Genomic DNA, 18,076 nt, shown 5'->3' on the forward strand with positions numbered 1-18,076 from the left:
ATTTCCGTAAGTGCAAAAGGTACAAAAGTGCAAAAGGTAGGTAAAAAAAAGCTGATAGAAAAGAATGCACTTAGCATAATTAATAGCTTTTTTTTACCGAAAAAGTATCAATTAGGGGCATTATGTATTTGATTTATAGAACTTTTTTAAATCCATTAGGGCCGCATCTCACAATTATCGAATAATCTAATTATTTTCTCAACTAGATGGAGTGGTGTTCTCTATAAAATTTCAGAAAGAACCCACGGTGAGGTCCAACAATCCAAAAGCCAAAGATATTCAGTTTGCAGGAGCTAGTTAGTTTGTTTACCTGCATAGCACACTGAATATGTCAGTCAATGAATCAATACCTAGGTACACAGTATCTTTTGGCACCACAAACTAGTTTTTCATTTTGTCAATAACGGACAGGGTGGGACTCAAGTTGGAGCTGGCTCTCTCCTCCCAGGTCTCGCATTGCCCACGCCTGGACAGGTTCCAGACCCCGTGTTTACCTAACGACCTTCCTGGGGAGGAATCTGGCCAGGCCCCAGACAAAAGACAAGATTAACAGTGCCTGACTGTGCTGTCAAAGAGATAAGCAGCTTAACAGAATGAAGCTACAGTATTACTTGCTTAACTGATGGAGGAAGGTGACTGCACAGAGGGACAAAGACAGAGGAGGGATTGAGGGGCAGAGGGGGGGGGGGGTCCCAAAAAAAATAAAGAAAAAGGAAAGAAAAGAAAGGAGTGCCCGAGGGGTGTTTTTAATGCAGCCGCTGCCTGTTCGATTGTGGACTCAAAAGAGGCTCCGGAGGCCTCATTGGCTGGCTGACCCTCGAGCCACAGCGGACAGATTTGTCATTAGCCCCCCGCCCAGCGCGCAGGCCGGAGGTGAACTCAAAGATTGACCTTTTATCACCTGCGCGACTCAAAAGAAAGCGTAAATGTGGCGAGGTCACTTCACGGATGTTTTTGGGGTGCGACTCAGGTGGTTGCTGAGGTCAGTTGAAGTGGCAGAGGGACATTTCAGGTGAGGCGAGTCTGCCGTTGGCTTGATGGATGGTCGAACATAATGAGTGAACTTAACCGGGGGGAAGCAGTTTAGTGCTCAAAGACTAGTGGCTTAAAAAAAAAGGAGGGCGCGGTGGGGTGGTGGGGGGGAGCGACTTCCAAAGAGCCTCTCAGCCGCTCAGATGGTCAGTCAAGGCCATTCTCAGCTCCTGGGTGGCATCAACAGATTGCATGAATGTGACCCTCGGGTCAACGCTTCACTTGGGGTGGATTTGGGTGGACCGAGACAAGATATGACGACGCAGACAGTGTGAAATTCCTTTCTCGCAGAGGAGCCGTGCGTCCCAAAAACTGAGGGGACACTTACGTTGTCGGATTGTTCCCAGGCGTGAAGGGACTCGTTCACCTCTGCTACATGCTGGATCACCACCACTCAGAGGAAAACTTTCAGTGAGGCATTCCCCTCAGAGCTTCGAGACCTGCGGGGAGGGGAGCAGGGAGATATCGAATGAGTTCACAAAGTATCACTGTCAATAACACAATGGATCACAAACATGTTATATGCCCTGAAAGATACCACCCTCGTTAGCCAGTAACATGCATCATTGGCAGTAGTATCCAAAACTGAGACCGATTAAAGCAGACTGCTGCAGTATGTCTCAAGAAATGTACAATTTATTCAGGGAAATTATTGAAAGGATTTCTTGTTTGCAGCTCAAATAAAAAATACTGCCGTATCAGGACATCAGTCATCTCATGAATTTCATTTTAAAAAGTGACGTTCCATTCAATGGCCGTTTCTGGATGATACATGCTCCAGAAAGTCCGGTGCTAAAGGTCACCGCCGTCCAAAGAAAACAAAAGAGATTGGTGCACTTGTGGTCGTGTTTGAGTGCGTCGCCGCGCTCGCTGCACACGGTCACTCTAGTCTGAATGGAATGTGCCAATTACTTTGAACCTTTGAGACAATATTGTTTGGCCACTCAGACTCTGATATTACACAAGCAAAGTTCCTTTCACAACACTGAGGGTCACAATCTACCCCGTCATCACTTCTGACCATTCTGTAAGAGGGATGTTGGTCTGGGGTCCAAGTCCTTTAACACACAAGTGTACATAAGCTGGTTCAACTTGCATTTAGTGACCACAATGTAGCTGATTTTGTGAATGATTAGCCAGCTCGATACAGCTAATCAAGGTAAAGGGTTAAAAATGTCAATATGTCAGACAGAAAGCTGTACTCTTTGCCTGCTGGCCAACTGATCATTTTCCAACCCAACATTAGCCTCATATTGTAGATGTCTGTGTCCATATGTTGCTATGATGCAGCTTTTAAAATCTGTATTTATTTAGTTTGGGACAAAGCTGCTCCAAAAAAGATAGAAAACACTTAACAAAACCAAAGTAATTAAGGCTTCTTGAAGTTAACATAGAAAAAAAAATCAATTTAGCTGTTTTTGTTTTTGTTTGATTTGGAAGAAAATGAAATTGGATGTGGCATTGATCAAATGAAATGTACTTTACTGGCTAAAGTGCCATCACACAAGTCCAGGCTTTACCCTCCGCCAGGTGTTCCCACAAGTGGTCCCACTCTGCTAATTACCCAGGATGCAAAGTCTTGGAATATTTTGATGCTTATCTCGTCGCGAAGGGTAGACGACACAGAAGGAGACGCAGATGGCTGCCGAGATGAAGACGAAGGCGCCGTAAATCTAGACACCAACTGCAGCCTGAGGTGCTTAATCAGGTTCTGTGCTTCCAGTAATAACATTTGAGGGAATGTTTCGGCGGACGCGCCGGTTAGGTTACTTAGAGAGCGAGATTCAAGGTAAAACACACACATAAGACACCCAGCATATGTCACATGCCCGTGTGTAATATTGCACGGTGCAAAAATGTGAGGGGAAAGTAGCAGAAATTAAACCATTCTGGTGAGATTGACAGAAATATCTAATTTGGGTATTTGTTTTTAATCGTTTTAGTATTATTGCTCGTGTTTCATGTTGAAGGCAAATCAAAAGTGTAATGAAGAGTGATGTACGCCAAATGTGTTCAATTAAAGTGGGAAGAAAAAATGGTGCTGTGTTGTGAATGTATACAAATAATATCTGTATAACAATGAATAATTAAAAAGTGTAAATTTAAACATTTGCACAAATAGGATAAAATACAGCTTCATAAATCTAGCATTATTGTTCATATTCCTTACACTTTCTGTAATTGTAATGCTTTGTTAAGTGCAACTGGTCCAAATTTTGAGTAAAGTGATCCTTAATTAAATCTTATGTTGTAAATTAAGCCTCATCGCAGACCTTTGTTGGAAACATTATTTCAGATATCCCTCCATCCATTCAGCTGATCTTATTTTTAACCCTGTTCTTTCCTTCTCCACAGTCCTCCTTTTGTTTTTTTCCCCTCAACTGCTTAATTACATTACAGTGTTCACAATAGAGCCAGAGAGGCAGGATTAAACCTACTTCCCCTCGTGAACTGGTTTGACCTCATTCTGACTCAGCGGATCCTTCAAGTCAAAGCCAACACATTTGTAAATTATGGTGAAGAAATCCCTCAACTGTTTCTCTCCACTGTGTGAAAATGGAAGTGGAAAGTTCAGACTGTCAATACAGTTCCGCTTAACAATTCATTGTTTAAAATGTACTATTCAAACTTCTACTGTAAAGAAAAAAGAAGAAAAAAAGATATATATTTTAATTATCACTACCTAATGACAAAATGTTCTTTTCGCCTCAGTCACCCATATAACTGAAGAAGAAAAAAATGTTAATGAAAATGTGTTAAATATCCAAATTGTTTACACCTCATTGTTGCTCATTAACATTTTCAGCCCGTAACAATTGCTGAAATGCGGGAAAAGATCTCAGAAGTGCTAACGTTAGAAAACCTGTGGTGGAGAGACATTAGCCCATCAGACAGGAGAGAAAGGGGGATGGGGGTAAGAAATGAGGCAGGGGGGAAAAAAAGACAAACATCTCTTCATGCTCACTAAATGAGGTGCTAAAAGCCCATCTCATTAACGCTACATCAGAGCCACACGTGACACACAAGCTTCTCCTGTACCTTCCATGAGCACTCGGCCGGCGGAGGAACCCGTCACATCCAGATCAAATGCAGTAAATCCCAAATGTGAAGGCAGCTTTTTTTTTCTTTTTCCGCCCTCAGCTATAGTCCATTTTAGATAATAAATCCTCAGGGAAAGAATGTGTTGATATCCAGGCAGCATATGGAGTTTCACTCTTCTCCGCTATGTCTTAAGTCACCTTTGTCATGATACTCTAGAAATGAGAATCCCACTCTTTCTCTCCTCTCAGAACAGCAGAAACCCTCCCTCTCTCTCTCGCTCTCTCTCTCTCGCTCTCTCTCTCTCTCTCTCTCTCACTTGCATGCAAACAAACACACACACACACACACACACACACACACACACACAGACACACACAAACACAGACCCCTCCCCCTAGTCCCCTATGCCCTCCTCTGTCCTGTGCCATTTGCCAAGGAGGGAGGGAATCCACCGGGGGCTCATTCATCTTGGCCCTGCTGACCCCCTGTGGTGACAGATGCTCTTGGAGGCCTGTGGAGCTGTGTGTGTGTGTGTGTGTGAGAGAGTTTGTGTGTGTGTGTGTGTGTGTGTGTGCGCTAGGGAGTGGGGGGGAGACAAAGAAGAAGGTCCCATATTTCCCCGTTGCCACACAGCCACGCCGCCCTGCCACGCGTGACCCCTGCACATCAAGACACCGACACTGTGTCAGGTGGGTTTGTTTTTTTTTAATCGAGAGAGAGAGGAGTGGACTGACTCTTTAAGTCCAACTTTCGCTCTTACGCTCAGTTCAGGGTCTTGCTGACTGACTGACACACCCAACTTTTTTTTTTCTTCTTCTTCTTTTTTTTTTTTTATTGGGGGGCCAATTCAGGAGACGGGAGAATCTGTCCCCAGCAAAATGGGGACAAGAATGTCAGGTCAGCTTGAGCATTTTGTCTTCGTAGCCTTGCCCGGGATTGACCCCACTCTGGGCTTTTACTCCCGCTATAAATACCAGGGGCTCATCTGGTCAAAATAAATAAACGGAAATGCACCGCAAATCAACAGGCACTGGCAGATGTTAGGGATTCTATGTCATTACAGCCTAATGATCAGGGTTAGTACCTCACCACGCTTATCCCTACATGGCAAGGGCGCACATTTCCTCGTACGGGTATGGCATACGAGCACGTAAGTGAAGAGGTTTGACATTAACGTTCAAACATGTGCGTCTGCTACATCAGAGGAAAATGTCAAACTTACTTTAAACGAGTCGAGAATAATCAAATCACTTCTCCCTCGAGTCCTCGTAGTGTATGTGATGCGGCGTGACGAAACTATATTATAAAGATTCACAATCTGTTCAACTGTTACATTTCATAGTTTATAGTTTTTCTCTTCAAGGTCGCTGAAATGATGCAACAAACTTCCTAATTTAAGGTGACCTCACGTGTTTAACGTTACTAATTTAGACTCCTGTGTCGGTTTTTCATCCGACTAATTAATGCCAAGTCAGCAAGAATTTGCCAGGTAAATAGTAGTTTGGAGCAAACTCACATCTACTTGATGGCAGGGACGATGCACGCACCATTTAACATGACACAGCATCTTTAAGTCTCCCACAGCAATGGTTTCCCTCAGATTAGTTGCTTATGAAGGGTTTAAACTTGCTTTTATTGAGTGAAAAGAAAGAAAAATATCTAGAAATTGTTTTTTTTGGCGTTTACTTTCACAGAAACCAACTTAGGACACAACATAACAATAGAGATTTACGATTACAATAAACTCTGGTTACATTCCTGTTGTCACAAATGATGACATTATAAATTTCTCTGTTTGCTTGGCTTCGGTTTCTTGCTTCGCTGAGCCGTGTGACTGGTGTTCCAGTTCATTACCACAGACACACAGTCAACAGTTGTGTTAATCAAGTTGTGTGCAGCTCTTCTCACCTCCTCTCCAATGGTTATATTAGGGCACAGTCAGCGTGATGGCAGCCGTAAAAGCACCACGCGAGCCAATCGGGGGCCTTCCATTAGTCCTTACGGGCCCCTTCATTCCTCTCAATCAGCCACATTTGTCTAAACATTGGGCTTGAGTTTGACTGTGAAAAGTGTCCGGCTATTGCTGATTTAGACCACACATGGGAAAAACCACCGGTGAGTCCCAAACTGGGCCTCGGATTTTATTTGACGCTTTTCAGTGCCAGAGATACCGCAAATTAACCGTTCGAGTTATCAGGTGTGATAAAAGTGAAATCTCTTCCCAGCGATCCATCTGATACCGGCGTGGCAACAAGTTCAACCAGAGGGGGGGGGGGGGGAAGAGCTGTCAGCGTGATATATGTCGAAGCCCCTGACTTTGACGTGGCCTGTCTTAAACAGCCCCTTTAGAATGGAGATAATGAGTAAGCCCGGCATTTTCTTTGGCCTCAAAAGAGACTGTGCAAAAAAAACAAAAGGGTGCGGATTGAATGCATGCCCGCCCCCCGAGCCCATCCTTCACCGCTGCTTTGAGCTCCTTCTAAAGTCTCTGACAAAGGGGAAGTGTCCCTGCCACCGCCACCTGAGGAAAGACGAGTCACATGATCAGCCGTGGGGGGTAGAGGGGGACTCTCTGGGAGATTTTGGGCTTGATGCTCTTAAATGTGGAAAGCCGAGGAGAGAGGGGTTCTTTCTCTCTCTCTTAGGATTCCCACAGCTTTGTGTGAGCCGACTCTCCAACCTACCGGCCTACCCCGGCACGTTGGGATGGCGTCTTCTGATTGCGTACCATGGCGGGCCGAAGCTCCGATGCTGCGGGAAACACGAGGGCGAGGTTTAACCGACAAAACGAGACACGCGAGAGGCGCGTCGGGTGGGGAGGAAGCGCAGAAAACCAAGGTGCTAATTAGCACGCCTGTCTCTTATAATAAGAAAACAATGACAAGAAAACCCCAAAAATGCCTCCATGTGAAAATTCCCGCAACGGCATCCCCTTTTTCTACTCGCTCGACGTGGGCTACCTGACGCCAAAGGTGTGAGGACTCGCGCCCCCGTTTACTGTCCGGGTGGCAGTCCGCGGCTCTAATTTCCTTATAAAAGCCCCCGCGAGCTTCTTCCGGGACTCCCCCCTCCCCCGGCTCCACGGGACTACCCGCTGGGCCCTGAAGTGCAAATCGGTGCTAGTGAGGATAGCAGATGAGCTAAGGTCATTCATGGCTTGCCAGTGGGCCACGCAAACAAAAGGCAAACATTCCAGCTGAATGCCATTGCTGAAGTCGGCAGCAACAGAGAGGAGGAGTGGGAGAAGGAGACAGAGCAGGGCTCAGTGAAGATAATAGCTTGAGGGTGCGTGTGTGTGTGTGTGTGTGTGTGTGTGTGTTCCAGGGGATTATCTGAGGAACTATAAAGTGGGGTGAACCAGGGTTTAAGGCTTGGTGTGACCAGAGGGAACGGGGGGGCAGGGTGCAGGGCCCGAGGAGGGGCGGACAAAAGGAGCATTTGGGCAGATGAAGAAGTCATCATCATTAAGCCACTGGAAGTTTACTGTCCAGTTATAAAACTCGTTTAAAAATTAGGGGCGAGGGGGTGCGTGTGAAAGGGCAGCGGGGCCGGGGGAGGCCCGCGTGGGGCTCGGAGGGCCGCGCAGCGGCTCGCTTGAGGGACGGTACCGCTAATTCATTAGGGGACAAGCGGCCTTTTGTGGCAGCACAAGGTTGATTGGAGCGATGACCTTGCCACACACTCTGGCCCAGCGGATGAGTTTAAGGGCGAGGCGTTTAACCTTAAACTAAAATCTCAGCCGCAGACAACAGGCCAGCGGCGTTTGACGGCGCGGGTCGACCAAACAGATGACTGACGCGGCACAAACGCAAAACAAGCCTTGTTTAAAAGTAACCAACTCGTGGAGCAACACTCAACGCTCTGGTTGTTCACAGTGAAATTAAAGCGATGTTCCAGCTTTTGATGGACAAGTGTTCTTTAAGTGTTCAATAAGAGGCAATCGCCTGATTGTATGTAAGTTCCATTGAATACGGATAACCAGAAAAACCTACAACTTATTTTTCGACTCGAGAGCAGGGCTGCAAAAGCAATTTTCATTAATGATTATTTTCTTGATAAATGTGTTAATTATTTTGTGTATAAAAAGGTCACAAAATAATGAACGCACTATAATTATCGTGTCCCCAAGGAGATGTTTTCAAATTGCTCTTATTTATTTTTATGGAACTGTAAAAAAAAAAAATTCAGTTCACACACACACATGCGCGCGCACACACACACACACACACACACACACACACACACACACACACACACACACACACACACACACACACACATTTAAGAAGCTGGAACCAGAGAAGGTTTGGCCTTTCTGCTTGAAAGATTAAGATTGCTTTTCATCGATCAATTAATCATTACAGCTCAAAATTATGACATTTTTGGACCCGAACAATGGCTGGTTCTAATGTTTTTTTGTTGCCGGGGTGATTCTGAATACAGTTCATGCGATCTCTCGCCAGCTGTGGTGATGAAAAAAAAACAAATCTGATCACATATTTAAAAAGCCACACCCGAACCGGTGGGCTTACTTTGGGAAACTCGGCCACAAAAACCGCTCCTACACATTCCGCAGAACGTAAGAACGAGTTGCCAAACGTGTCCGTCCTTCGCTAACGTGACCGGTGAGCAGAAGAGGTCAAGCTCTCAAAGCCGTTCTCCCCGATAGAATGAGTGAATGAAAGTGAAGGACGAGTGACAGTTTACAACGCCGTTCATGACTGTGTAATAAAATGGAAGGCCTGCCAGTGAACCCAATCTGCATTTTACAGCGCGGCCGGGGTTGAACGTCAGTTCGCCATAGCCCGGACAACAGGGAGGGACACAGGACCCTAATGCATTTATGGACTTATTCAGCAGAGCCATATTGAATAAGACAACAATGAGTTCTATTTCATACTGTAAAGCTGTCACCAGCGAGGGGTTGAACACCGGTCAATGGTAAAGGGCACGAGGAGGGAAGATGGAAATAAAGTTAAAGACAAGAGCAGATGCTATAATAGGACTGGTCAAAACCAACCCTCTAAGGATATACATTGTTTAAGCTAAGACTGGAAAAATGATCTCACTTAAAGAAAAGAAATGAAGCTAATAATATATTCATTCACCTCATCACCAGTTCCTTAATTAGCCTGTAATTCATCCTATCCTGAGAAAGATATCGATCCGCCGCCGTCATGGCCGCAGCGTCTTCTGACATCTGGTCCACACACCTAATGGCTCATCCCAGAGGACATCTTTGATGATGCTTGACCAGGCCTTGTCCTGGCCATAAACTGTTGTTTAGACAGCCCTGTTTGCTCGGAGGGTGTAAAAGGAGAGCACATGGATCACGTCGAGAGGGCCGACGCTATCAAAACATTGTCTCTTATCAGATGACAGAACTAGCAAAAGGGGTCAGGTTCTGCTTCCAGCCGCTGGCTTGAGCGGCGCTCAGCCTTGCCGCCGCGTCACGCGTCGGGCAGACAGAGGTGCTGATAATAATGGGGGAATCTTAGATGTGATCGTCGTGTCAGTGAACCTTTCAAAACACACACACACACACACACACACACACAGTTGACCCTGACCAATTTGGTGACCGAATCAAGTTTTTAGCTCATTTTTTACATTCACACAGAGAATGCTCTGCCCCCAGGGATGGATGGATGGATGGATGGATGGATGGATGGATGGATGGATGGATGGATGGTGCCTCGAGCATTTGCCTGTATTGCCTTTGCATAGGACCGCTGTGCAAAAGCTCAATACGCTATAAGAGTTTCTATTGTTCCACCTGAGTTTTGGTACCGATACTAAAAGACATACATGTATGAAAACAGACTCCACTCAATGTTAAGATGTCCTTCACTTTCACTCATGAAAATCTTCCTGATAATTTCTAATTTGCCTGTGCACAAAAAAATAAGACAAATGTCCCAAAAAATATATAATACAATATTTTAAAAAGTGAATATATTATAAAATAACTATGACAGCTTCCGGTACTTTACCCTTCTTCATCATCAATGTGACAAACATTTTGATCGGAACTCTTAAAGTTCTTCTAGGGCTGAATTAGTCGATTAATTAAATCGTTTTAAGGCTTTCCACAATAAATGCTTCAGCTTCTTTTAATATGAGAATGTTATGCTTTTTTTAGTTATGTGATAGTACTAATATCAGAATCAAAATCAGAATCATTTATTGCCAAGTGAGTTTGCTCAAACAAGGAATTTGTCTTGGTAGAAGATGTACAACATTTAACAATAACAATGAACATTTAACTATATAAAAAACTAAATAAAAATATATATATATATATATCTATTTACAGACAATACAAAATGAAAGTATAAAAAATTAGATAAAACAAGTAAGTAAGTAAAGATGCAACAAGTAAAACAAATAAAATAATAACGATAATAAGTAAAGTAAAGTGCACCTGACATTTTATACATAATGAATTCATGAACTGAGAAATAATTAGCAGATTAGCGGATAATAAAAACAGCCTAAATTACTCGCGGCTCCAACCTGCTCATTAGAAAAAAAATCAAAGACAGTTTGAGATGAAGACGTCAATTGTCTCTGTAAAGACCTTCACGAAACAGTTCAGATGCTTCCAACTTTTTCCCCAAATGAACTAATATACATTCAAATAAAAGCACAGATACAAAAGGCAGGCGACCCCCCTCAAAGTTCAGTCAAAGTTCTTCCCTGAAAAGTTCCCACAACTGACACACTGACACAATTTAGCCACGCAGGAGCACAGGGCACTCATGGAGAGGACATAAGAAAGAGGTCTGTTGTGTTCATCGGGCATCCAGAGAGAGACCCACCTTTCACAATGGGACCTCTCCATTCTTTTCCTTCCTGAAAAAAAAAAAGCCTCCGCCACCTTGAATCCGTTTGAGTGACACCGGGACAAAGAGGCTTCTCAATGTCCTCGACGGCGGCGCCTCCTCCCCTTCCCCTCAAAACTTCCTCACCGGGCGATCAGCTGTATCCATCATGTCCCTCTTCCTGACCCCAGGCGGCATTGCTGCCTCAGCAGCACCCCACCCCTGTCACACACACACACACACACACACACACTCCAACCCCCACCCTTACTCTACCACATTACCCCCCCCTCCGCCCACCCTCCAGATTAATAAGCACCAGGTTGCCCTCGGTGACAGGACCCACACTTAGATCCCATCAGTCCTCCTTACTGCGGCAAGAGTCGCGGCATCAGCAGGACTCTTCTTTTTTTTTTTTTGTCTTAATGAGACAATGGATGCAGGGCCCTCTTTTGTTGAGGGCTTGACCCCACACACAAGCTCCGCTGATGAGAAAAAAGTGACAGTAAACCTATTCAGGCACCGGCGCACTTCATCCTGCCCTGATCCCTCACGAGAGATGAGATACTTTAGCGACTGGCAGATGTGACAGTTAAGACGGGGACTCCTGTGACAAAGCGGTGTACCGAGCAGAAATAATGGTTTGATACGGCACTCAGGTGCAAAGTGAAACACGTTATGACTCCTAATGTGTCCCTTGCTTTCTTTTCAGCCTCCAAACAGATGCTGAAGGTAGAAACTGGGCCATTTGAAAAGGTTTCAAAATGTCCCGACTGAACGGTCCAGCACCAAAACACGAGTCATTTTGGTTTCAGAGTAAATAATATCTTTCATAAGCGTCGAGCTAATTCGCTCAAACCAGATTTTTTTTTTTTTACCAAGAGCAAGACAGTAAAGACACCCGACTTCACTTCTCCCTCTCAGCTGAACATCAGACTCCCGCCGCTGCCGTTACCGTGACAGCAAATATGTGAAATGATGGTTTATCTTGATTCTTCAACAGTCCAAAACATTTAGTGATATTAATTCAACAAAAAAATATTCAAACAAACCACAGTACACGATGCTCTTGCATAACTTAATAAGTTAAACTTAAAGGAGTACCGTGTCATTTTGCACAATTCCTTTTATTGCACATGGGCATGGACACAAAGATCAATATCTCTCATGTCCCCTCCAGATGAAGCTACAGCCAGCAGCCGAGTGGCTCAGCTTAGCAGAAAGAGTTCGAACACGGAGAAACCGCTCGCTCTGTTCGAAATGAGCAGCTGTTCCTCCCTACGGCAAAATAAATTGCCTTCTGTATTGTCAAGTCCACAGAAACAGCATAAACGCAGCCCGAAGGGACAACGAGCAAAGACAAGTTTAAGCAACCTTCCTTCGGCAATGCAGCTCTTATGACAGGGGACAGAGACAGGCAGAGAGGGAGAGAGAGAGACTCTTTGCAGGTAAATATGATATTACAAAGCCTACGATTCACAACATTTTCATATCAATCACTCACAAATTGTTTGGTTTCCTGACTCATTTCCTTATTTAGTCACCTGTGTGTCACGCTGTAAGAAAACGACTGAAGCCCTCCGTCCTCTTCTTCAGTCGAGGCTGTAAATGGACATGAAACTTAGCTGTAGACACATAACTGGTTACATTTAATTAGTTTGTGCTTTGATGCTATTGATTGTCATCAGCAAGTCAATACACCGATCGAGAAGGGAGGGGGCAGGGGGGGGGGGGGGGGGGGTGAACAATAAAGAAGGCTTAATCTGTTAGTAGTTTTCTGTGTGTTTGCCTGTTTGTTTTCTGGGCTCGAGCCGCAAATGTGTATACACAGAGAGAGAGAGAGAGAGAGAGAGAGAGAGAGAGAGAGAGAGAGAGAGAGAATGACCTCCCCTGCCACAGAGGAACGTTGAGTTCTCGCAGCAGAGGTCTGGGTCTTGGTCACCGTAGCCTTGGACAATTGGTGACAGCCTTCTGCTCCAGGCAGCCCGCACCCCCACCCACAAACCTTGGCAGCATCAACACACGCTGACCTTGTGTTTCGACATGAGAGAGAGAGAGAAAGAGAGAGAGAGAGAGAGCGAGAGTGAATGTCCTGTTTGAGATATGTGTGTGTGTGTGTGTGTGTGTGTGTGCAGGGAGATTTCGGGGAGATATACATGTGATGCTGCTGTGGTAATGTGGGAAATCTGGCACCAAGCCTGAGTGTTTCCAGCTGTTGTTAGAACACATCCTGCTCCTTGGCGACCACAGCACCCTGTGCAGGATGTTTCAGGAGACAATAGGACTGCAGTATATTCGTAGATTCATCACAGTCGATCGCCGGGGTGAAAGTAAAGTCTTCCGCGACTGAAATTAGAATAAACCCCTGGGTGAACTAATTCATGTAAGTCTAAAATGTACCGGTTGGTTAGCTCATAAATTAGCAGATTAAAACAGCTTAAAAGAATCGGGAAAGAAAGGCACAGGGGGTGAATATTGGGTTATTTTTTTTTACACATTTGCCAGCCCATACATACATATGTAGAACATGAGAACATGTGCTAATGTTCAGAACGTCAAACACAGCTCTTTTAAAGTGGAATAAAGGCACAATGAAAGTAAAATGTGAAATGCAGAGGATTGCTAACGACGTGTGCAACTGCCACGTGAATCAATAGATGGAAACCTAAGAATGATGAATTAGTCAAAAACCTGTAGCAAAGGCCAAAATAGTGAACTCCCTGTCAGACTATTGCACTGTGATCAAACACTGAACCCTTTCACAAAAAAAAGTACTAATGTAATGCATTCATTTTTTTGACTGCAGGTACTGTTCCACAGGGGTTGGCATCTGTGCAAGGGAGATGGGAGGAGGAGGAAGAGGAGGAGGAGGAGGAGGATGTGGAGGAGGAAGTGGAGGGGGATGCAGCAGTACAGTCCGTGAGAACACACTGTTCCATAACAGTACTGTGCAAGAAGGGATTCTCAGCTGGATGCTTTCCAGGTTTCAATGGAGAGAATGAGGACATATTATTACAAAGAGCTCTCAGCAGAGCTGCATGCACACTTCGCTCTTTATGAGCTTACATTGATGTCATGGAGCCCCCGCCCCCCCCCCCCGTTCCTCCCAGAAAAAAATAGGATAAACACTGTAGACGTGAGACTCCACACTCCTGCTGTGATGAGATGCAAGATGCGAGGACTCATGTGACCTCATTATGTTTATTACCGCTGCAAATGATAGAGTTCAACTTCAGGGAAACACACTGAACCTCCGTGACCGTCACGCGCCATCACCCACACAAATGCACTCGCGCTTAACGGCGACCGCTTGACTTTGCACGCTTCCCAACGAGCAGCTCCGGGGGTGGGGGGAAAGTATTTAATATCTGTCAGGGAGCTATTTTGACTTTGATTTCAAAGGAAAGAGCTCAATGGAGCGACAACATCTGGAGCTCATGACAGTTTTAGCTCTGTATTCAGATGGCTCCACGCCATGCTTTGTGGCAGTGCCATGAGCATGGCTAAGTGTGATTGATGCCGCGGAGAATGAGGCCTGATATAAAACTCGGCAATGGGTTCGTTGAGTCATTCGGTTCGTCAACTGTAGGGCATCCAGCGGTGACAGATAAGAAACCGCCACGCATGTCAGAAGCAGAGATAACCGACAGAACAACAGGAAGTGCCATCTACCGGGGTGGTGTTCCACTCATGCATACACACACACACACACACACACACACTCTTGCAACAAAGAGCAGGATGTTCAGGCCTATTTGGTTCTTCTCTTATGTAGTGCATGTCCTACCTTCCTTTCAACCATCACTGAAAGTCACATTCTAAGACTATTTTTTTTTTTTTTTTTTAGCTTAGAGGAATTTTACCTTCACAAGCTTTTCCATTCCCCTTCACTCTTGAGTAGGTCATAAACGCAGAAGGGTGAAGTCGACTCACACAAAATAGCACAAATTCATGGTGAGGCATTCAGGGACGAGATGTTCGTTGGAGCATTAGGCAACGTGGAAACGGTAATGTGCCTCAACCGAGCTCCAGTTAATGAGTGAGGGTTTAACACAGGCAAGAGCGAGGAGCAATGAGACTTTGAGGAAAGTAGCTTTTGGAATTAATCCAAAGGTTGGAAAAGAGAAAAAGAAAAAGGATGAAATTGAGCTCATGTGCCATTTCTTTATTGAAATGCTAAGTGTGTTGCTAAAATGCTCTTCATCCACAAAAAGCACAAGATGGTTTCCAGTTCGATGCAACACACTCATTTGGATTCACTGCGACTTGGGACAATAGATCCAAAACTGACAAACACATGAAATTATTATTTTCTTAATTATTAATTTAACCTATACAATATGGAACATGGGGAAAAAAAAAAATATTCACTTTGCTATTATAGAACACATTTACATTTGAGAAGCTGGAACCTGTGAATGGCCTCATTTTCAACTTTAAAACATACTGAAACAATTGATCAATTGAAAAAAAAAAAAAGAATTGCATTGACTAATTGTTTCAGCGCTTAACCATAGCACACTAAAAAAAAAAATGAAGTGAATCAAAAAATGAATCCACTTCCTGCAGGTGAGACTAAGATATAACAGCTGATGGTGCAGGGCTTTGAGGAGGAAGCCCCACCCCCCACCAGAGGGATCAATGCACATAAATGGAAGAGGTCACAGACCTTTGACATCTCCTTTCAGCCGGGGGAGGGGCACGGGCCTTTGTGAGATTGGCTTTAATGATCCGATTGTCGACTGTGTCATGCGCCTACATACAGTACAGAGTTTGTGTCACATTGTCCTCCCGTCTCTGCGCACTCCTCCCTCAAAACTGTGCAGCCTTAAGTGTGGGGGTTTGAATAAAAGAAACGTTGCTCTGTATCTCACTGTGTCGTCATCCAGCTGCCTAGCTTCGCTCTTCATCGCTCCCCCTCCCTCCCTCCCCCACATCTGTTTTAACCACTTCTATATATCCCCCTCCTCAGCCTCCCTATGCTCCTCTTTAGACCTTATCAGTGCTTTCCCTCACTCCTCTTTCATGCTGCTGAATTTTTTAAGAGCGATTGGATCAATTACTTCTTTCGATTGATAGAACTTTAACCACACGTAGATCTAACTCTGTGCTTTAGAGAGAGAGACAGAACAAAAAACATCAGCCTGACACCCAACATAACAGTCTGTGAGTACTCAGGCATTACCAGTGAACACGGTGTTCCTGGAATTCTTGACCCATCATTTAAAAAAAAAAAGGACAGGTTGAAAGATTACTCGCACTACTTGGCTGCGCAGATGTTCTTTTATTTCTCCCGTTTCTTGAAAACAGCCATTAAACTGATCAGCCAAATTCAGACATAAAATGACGAAAGTTCTTTTTATTCTTTTACGATTAGGAGCTGCCTGCACAACTCCAGCGAATGATTCTGACTTCCATCAGACGCTGTTACTGCTAAAGCAACACAGATGCAAAACGAATACACACTTTTTATGTGATGCATTTGTTTTTGGCATGAATATATAATTTAATCCAGTTTTGTATACAATGGAACTATATTATTATTTTACAGTGGCTGACAATAAGAACATCTACTCAAGAAGAGTAGGCAGTAAAATATATATTTTATTTTGAGGTATTTTACTTGACATTTTTTTACTGGACTAGTTCCATGTAATTTATACTTCTCTATTTAAAAAATAGTATAACACCAGTAGCAATCATTGTATTTCAACTTTTGCAATGTCATGGAGAATTCTTTGTAATTTTGCATTGCTACTTTTTTTTTTTTTTACAAATTCATAATAATTATGCTTCCTATTATCGTTTCTACTTTTATCATTATTCATATAGTATTTAATTGTCTACTTTTAGATGCTATGGTGTGTTGTATTGACACAATCGTCTCTCATGACAACATAAGCATGGTGCAAAAAGGAAACGTGTTTTTGCTGCTGGCCACTGCCTCAGCAGTATTTGGATAATGAGGGTTAATTTGAGGACCACCTGTTTTCTGGGTCACGTCAAACAATAGCACTGATCTTTCTCGTTGGGATTTAGTCCCTTGTACCATCTGTACCCAGGATCAGAGAAGACCACAATCACTAAGACGTACCTCTGAAGGGATCAAGCGAAGCATCTGGCCGCATTGCTGACTGGTCCCAGTGGTGTTTTTGTGATCTTATTTGTTATTGTGAATGATCCGTGAGGGTGTTTAATGGGAAAGATGTTTCCTCGCTGATCAATATTTAAAATGAGGTGTTTCTGGAGCTGCTGGAAGCCAGCGGAGAGAACCTGAAACCTCTTTGTTGCCGATTGGATTGGGAATCAATTGTTATGTATTGTTGTGTATGACACTGAGTATGAGTGATCTGTCATGCACAAGTTTGTCCTAACAGGAAGACAAATTGTATGTTCAGATGAAAATGCATCTTCCATTCCCTACTAAAGGAAATAAACCAAAAGACTCACAGGGCCAGCTGAGCAAGCTCAAGGCCCAAACGGCAAAAGATCAGTCCTGATGAGCTCGAAATGATGCCCTCGGAGGAAATAAATCAATCTGTTACCCTGGTGACAGCTGCCTTATGTACCAAAAGAGATGTGGAATAATCATTTCTCCACAGCTTGATCGAGCTGAAGAAATGACATGTTGCTATTTTTTGGCAAAAACCTCCGCGCCTCACAGCAGGTCTTCCGCACAACGAAACAGCTGTTAATGATACTTTGGCCAGAAAACAAGAGAAGGGACGCATTGACGACAACATGATGAGAGATTGACAAAACAGCATGTTCTCAAAAGATGAATTTTTATTTGAAAGAGGGAATCTTTCGAGGGACGAGCAATAACCATCATGGCCTAGTTTTCAGTTTCCGGTACACCTCAGTTTGGTGGATTTGAATCGCTAGAAGCTGCATGTGTTTATTTCTCATCGGCGTCATCACGGTGGAAGTTTGCAAACCTCGTGTGAGAGGCAGACTAATGATGGTCAAACCAATTGCAGCAACAAATATCGCTTTTAAAACTATATCCGACTCTCTCGACCGTATTCCCCCGAGTCGACCCGTCACTCGCTTTTGAGAAATAAAAAAGGTTGAAATGCCCCCGACCGCACAGAGGAAACGCCCAGCGGCCAAACCTCCACAACTGAAAGCTTTAACAAAGCCACAGGGGAAGGAGATGTCTCCTTCAAGGCTAAAGA

General features: G+C 44.2%; 1 protein-coding gene across 1 annotated transcript in view; it reads right to left on the reverse strand.

Annotated features, from left to right (window-relative positions):
- The window catches only part of greb1l (GREB1 like retinoic acid receptor coactivator), a 39,956-nt gene that overhangs the window by 20,284 nt on the left and 1,596 nt on the right, over positions 1 to 18,076 (reverse strand). Inside the window, exon 2 of the mRNA XM_068569786.1 lies at positions 1,361 to 1,472. The gene's annotated coding sequence lies outside the window, so the exon portion shown is untranslated. The remainder of the gene's footprint in view (positions 1 to 1,360; positions 1,473 to 18,076) is intronic.

This window comes from Clinocottus analis, unplaced genomic scaffold (genome assembly GCF_023055335.1).
Source record: "Clinocottus analis isolate CAN_PGR_092001 unplaced genomic scaffold, fCliAna1.0.p SCAF_11, whole genome shotgun sequence".
NCBI lineage: Eukaryota > Metazoa > Chordata > Actinopteri > Perciformes > Cottidae > Clinocottus > Clinocottus analis.